Raw genomic sequence first — 6,600 nt, 5'->3', positions numbered from 1 at the left:
ATTTTATTACAAAGGGGTTAATGGCTTTGTGTTTACTACACCTTTTTCATAAATATTTTTATCCCTTTAAACATCCTATTTTTACCGCTGATGATCTATGCAACTGATGTATATATACATTGTTGTATCGATTGCATGGCAATGAATAATAAATAATCTTGATAAATTTTATGTTCTTTTATCAAAATTGTGCAAACCAGGTTCTCTTTTTATTATTATAACAAAATGGACATAACAGGTTTTATGGTATAAGATCTCTGTTATTTGGCGGCCAGGTTCGGGTATTCTAAATTGGTTTTTGTATTGCAGACAAGAATCGTATCGCTTCATTTGTCGCGTAAACATCTTGAATAAATAAGGCTATCAAAAGCCTGTTGATTATTTTCAAATGAATTGTTAAGTCGACATTAACACCGAAACCACGATTTGCTTGTTATTTGTGAAATGGTATTGGACAGGAAATAAATGTTTACGATTGCCATGCCATGCATTTTATGTTATGATTTAAAAGTCTTTGTCTCGTTTTACTGTCATATTATTGTTTATTTACATTTTCTAACTCATAATGATATCTAATGTATATTTTTATACACTGTACATATACATGTATGTAAATCTGATAGGAACAAAACAAATTTTCACCAGTCCTGTTTAACAATCTTACATGTCCTGATAATGTCAATACAGTTTAATATCGCCATATTGTAATCCACATTGGTCAAAACTAGGACAATATGTTTTTCATTTTCAATGAAAAGTTCACTCTTTTCAATTCTCTAGGATAAGGCGGCCTTGAGTTTATCCCCCATTTCAATATATTGGTATAGTGTCTGAGCACTAATTTTTAATTTTGTTATGATTGTTCTTTCAGATTTCTTCAATTGATATTTGTAGGTAGTTTCGTAATTTATATTCAATATTACTATAAATAATTAATTTTCCATAATCTGATGTAGAAATGTTCTTTAATTGTTCTCAGATCATGATAATGCTCTATACATCCTTAATGCATCAATTTAAAGCTAAAAGCTTGAAGAATGAAGAAGTTCATTTTGTATGGAAAAATAGTATTGCTAGTAATTTTCAAACTACTGGTATAGAAAAATATCCTGTGAGAAGATTGATATGACTGTGTTATCATCGCAACTATATATGCCTATAATATCTAAACCCCCCCCCCTCCAACATTAATTATGCGAGTGAGCCAACTAATTTTATTTCGCCTAACATCTCACAACGAATGAAATATCTATATTTCGACTCTTTTATTCATAAGCGTATACCATAACATTTTAAAAATATCTAATGGGGACGGAAATTATATAGTCCAAGACTTTACTTTAATGAAATGTCTAATGATTTTTTAAATTTTGTTACTAAATAGAATGTCCCTCTCTATGGAGTTCTGTTTTCTTAAAATATTTTCTTGATAGTTTTCTCCGGTCATCTCTATTTACTAGCAACAGCACTTTTAAGTAGCGTTACCAGTGCTTTAACTGATTGGGTATAAAAGTTTAAATGGTTTATCACAAACACGGCCCGGTTGTCATAAATAGCAATAAAACAAAGAATGGTACGGAAATCAAAACAAAATTATGGCACTTTACAGACACGTAGCATCGTTTTTGACTGTGGGGGGAGGGAGTACTCTCATTCAAAAATTCCTGACATGCAAAATAAAAACAAAACAAAAAACAAAAACAAAAAAAAAAGAGGGGGGGGGGGGGAACGGTTACTCAGTACTTTCCAAAATTCTTAAAATCCTAATGGGGTGGGGGTATACTGTCCTTTCCGATATATTTCATTTTATCAAATGAAATATACAAGTAGTCATATTGTATATTTTATTTGATAAAATGGGTGATACTCAGTTATCATATTTATGACATGTCGGTCGTCTCGGTCGTCTCGAAGTCCAGTAGTACTGAGCAATCTAGTCTTAATATGATGCATAAAATAAATAATTATTATGAATTTATTCAATAGATATTTGTACATGTATTTAGTTCTGTATATTTTACTAAAAAGAAAACCTCGAAGTTTTTCCTCGGTCCCATGGACTTCGAGCTATCGAGAGTTACCTGTAATTTTGTTGGCAAAGTCAATAAAAACTTTTAAAAATCCAGTGATTTTTTTAAAAATCTTATAATTTAAACTTTTTGGAGAATTTTTTATTTGAATACATTACAATTTCGTCACATAGTTGAAATAAAAACCGAAAAAATAATGATAATAATTAAGATTATAATTTGAGTAATTAAAAAAAGGTAAAAGAAACATATATAAAAAGTACTACATGTAGTATGTCTGAATGGTCTGTAAAAAAGGGATAGTGGCATTACAAATTTGAAGTAAATTCAAAGGAATATTTGTAGTACAAATCCAAAGTAAATTAAATGGATATCGGTTTTTCAAATCCAAAGTACATATTGCAACAAGTTTTTGATTGGTTTATTAGATTTGAAATGCATCGCACGCTAAAACGTCCCATGCAGTGCATAAATTTTAATAGCAAAAACTGGAAATCTCCATTAATCAAATATTGTACCCAGCACCGTTTTGCTTAATTAACTCGGTTAACTTAAAAGCCACTAAAGGCGTTTGATCACTCAAATGAGACAACAGACAAAACGACGAACCATTTAAACCTTATACATATATTTTATTAATTCCTATGTCAGCAAGTCATCGATCATGCTTGAGTTATGGGTTAAGGCTCTGTCACACCAAGCTGCGTCCCCACGGCTGTTCACGGCGTTGTAAAATTCATGGAATCGCCGTAGGATCGCAAGGAAAATTCAGAAAAATATACAGTTTTATTTGAAAAGTTTACAAGTGGAGATGTAACGGCGTCCCGACGGCGACCGAGGCGTTCTGACGGAGCTCCCACGGCGTGTAACTGCGTTTCCACGGAGTTCTACTTGGCAATTAACTGCGCTCTCGCAGAGTCTCCGCCGAGCGCTCATGACGTGCTAGGACTTTTTACCGTGCCTCCACGGCGTGTTCTGAGCGCTGACTGCGTGCACAAGACGTTATTTACTTCTTGGTACAATTGTATGGGAAACAAACAAGAATTTACAACTAGTAAATAAGTGATTAAAAAATTGTTTTGATTTTATGAAAAGGTACATTGTAATTGAAGCATAACTACTTCTAAACAATTTGTGAAGGACTAGGACAAAACTCTTAATGGTCAGGTCTACAAAAAAGATCCGTTATTAGTTATGGCATGAATTCCATCTACGTCCATTGATAGGTCTTGGAATATTAGCAAATGCTACTTTTTACATAGTCATCGACATCCAGTTTGATAATTATTACATCGCTTGCTATTGTACAACTTCTCGTGGTCTTGATGACAACGCACTAGAAACACCGTGGGAGCGCGGTATAAACGCAGAAGAAACGTAACGAGAGCGCGATAAACGCAGCAACAGCTCTTTGGGGTCGCTGTGTGAACGCAGCCAAATGAAAAACAACTTGTTCAAACGCAGTGGATGCGCAGTGAGAGCGCGATAGAGAAGCAGTGAGATCCCAAAGGACTCCGTGAGGTCTCCGTGCAAGCGCAATTGACTTATCACTGCGTCTGCACTGCGATTAGCTGCGTTCATTGAGCGCGCCGACGGAGTTCTCGTGGCGCTTTTTGAGATCTTACGGCGCTGCCAGGGCGACCTCACTACGCTTCTACGGTGTGTTTATCAGAACGCCGAGCCACGGCGCGTACTTTGTGCATGTTCAAAGTGCGCGCCGTCGCATGGCGTTCTTAAATGTTCAAGGCGATCCCACCGCGACGGACGAAGATGCCGTTGCGTTGTTACGGCGCTGTAGGAGACTCTACTGCGTTTACCTTGGCGTTTTACATTATTTAAGGACGCAGCGGGATCGCCGTGAGGACGCAGTTCCGGTGTGACAGGGGTTTTACCCCTCTTCACCGAGATCTGAAAAATACATGTAACAGTTTCTGTATATCAACATTTGCACAAAACACTATTTCAAAAGTGTTATTCAATTTGTATGCACACACCATTGCAGTTATGAGACCACATCTTTCAAAAAATAATCCTTGAATGGCTGCACATAGCACTCAACCTCGAGTAAATTTTAAAGATCGAATGTTGTACCACATTCGTGTGAACATATGCAATGCCTTAATACATGTACAACCAACTTGATTAAAAAACATTGACCAACTATATCCAACAGCCACACCTACCACATTTAAACAAACAAAGAGTCCACCTTGCACTCCTCCACACCTACGAGTCGTCCATGACCCTCCGTTTCTTTAGAACATGATTCATGTACGTTCTTGATTTTTGACAAGAAAGCGGCAAGGTAATATCCTTTGCAGACAAATGACTGAAGTCTGACTCTGAATTAAAACTGTGAATAGCACGTGCTTCCACTAAATTAACAATATAAAACATGTACATGTATTGATAAGTAATTAATGAAAACAAAACAAGGACTTAAAAAAATATTTTTGAAACTACAACGTTTTATACGATATATATAGGATCTCTCATGATTTGCGATGGTATATGATTTTTATCCAACGAGTTGTGTGTTTTCTATCCCCGAGCCTTGGCGAGGGGATAGAAAACACACAACGAGTTGGATAAAAATCATATACCATTGCAAATCATGAGAGATTCTTTTTATCACATGTTTTACCAAGTATTTTGTTAATCCAAACTTTTCCTGTAAAAATTGTGATTGTGAGCCGCACAACACATTATTTACAACACGTCAACAACGTTACGCATTGAAAAAAAGTTCCTTGAAGTTTAACAAACAGACATTCATTTTCGAACATTTTTTTTATGAATTCCTGACAAATAACTGAAACAGCATAAAATGTTTCAAATTTATATCTCAACACCCCTCAACTGAATTAATTATTGACTTTTTCATTCTACGTCAATCAACCATCTAAACCTACGTAATGATTAACTATGACGTCACGTGGCGTAAGAACACACAGTGGAATATCAAAAATTTATCCCATGAGTGATATCCACCGTATATTGGGATAAACATGTGATAAATTTGAATACGAAGCTTCATAGGCAAAATGTAGATCATAAATCCGATTCTAGTCTAATATGTTTTACGGTGTGACCGTTGGGGCGAGCGCAGAAGGAGCCACACATCTGTCATCATTGTTAAATCTTTTTAATTTTTGTACGCTATATAAGCGTTGTAGACATGTGCCCTCACCCCTTTCTTAGTGTGTGATATCCAATATTATTTGACCACATATGCAACTATATAACAAATACATGTACCGGTAGATATTTTAACAGTTTAATTCTTTTCATTTATCTATTCATTACAAAATGACGTGGCTGCACGTAGATCTAATAATGATTAGACTTTTCTTTCTTAATAATTTTTGTCACCTACCTAACGTATGCATATATGATTGGATCAATATGACAATAAATTTAGCATGGAACTTGCATGTGTATTTAATAAGCAAAAAAAAAAAATCATCAAAACAAAACTAATCAGCCAAAGAATCACCGTTAACACTGATACTGAGTACTTCCTACATGACCCAGTACATATGCTTGATCCACCTCTAAATGTATCGCGGGAAATTAAAACGCGAGATCTTTGTGACGTCATAGTTAACATTCTTTTGCGCTCGACAGTTTTCGTAAATTGTCGGACAAATTCGGAGAAGGAAATGACGTCATATGTCAGCAAAAGTTCATTTTTTTTACGTAAGCTTATGTGTTGTTTACTGTAATGTTTTTAGAAGGATTTTTTTTATTGTTAAATGAAAATGATGTATGCGATGTAGAGGTAAGAATTTTCCGTAGAAACACTTTCTGTTCCACCATGTTGCTATGCACCGCAAAGGATCACTGGGATAGTAGAACGTTTTCACGTGGCCTCATAAAATTTTCTTTGAACAATGCGCAGATTTCAACTCGAATTTCCTCCGTTCGTACACGTTGTCTATGGAGCTCGCTACGCGAGCGGCGCTTCGCGCCGCCTCGCTGCGCTCGCTATAAGCAATATTTATTTCATCTGTTGAAAATAAAAGATTTGCGACGGGTTTTCAAACAGATTTGACATAGTTTCCCTTCACCTTGACCTGACTGTGCTCAGTAATTTCATTCAACGAGTTCAATATCAAATGCGGTTTTTCTCCTTTATAACAAGCAACTACAGAATCATTGAATACTTTCGCATTATCATTATACTTTTAAATGCAATCTTTTTTTTTAAATAGAGCACATAAGAGTGCATGCAGACATGGTAATTGCACCATCCTTACCATAACACCTACATAACGAATGAACCACATAAACCTCGGCAATAAATTTGATAATCACAATAGGTGTACCCACAGTTAAAACTTTTTATGAGGTTAATATGATGGAAATCCCACTATTTTTTTCAATTTCATATCCTTCTCGTCAAATCAACCGCAAATCTCACTGAACCTTTACCGCATTAAAGCTCTCTGAAATCTCTTGTCAAACGAGCAATGACTTTCGTCGATTTTCAATTTCTTGCTTGAATAAGAGATGCGATCAACACTTTGTAAATGCAATTAATTTTTTGTTTGTTGACGTACTCTTTATT

This window comes from Magallana gigas, chromosome 5 (assembly GCF_963853765.1).
Source record: "Magallana gigas chromosome 5, xbMagGiga1.1, whole genome shotgun sequence".
Taxonomy (NCBI): domain Eukaryota; kingdom Metazoa; phylum Mollusca; class Bivalvia; order Ostreida; family Ostreidae; genus Magallana; species Magallana gigas.
The sequence above is the reverse complement of the archived record's forward strand: the minus strand, read 5'-3'. Positions refer to the sequence as shown.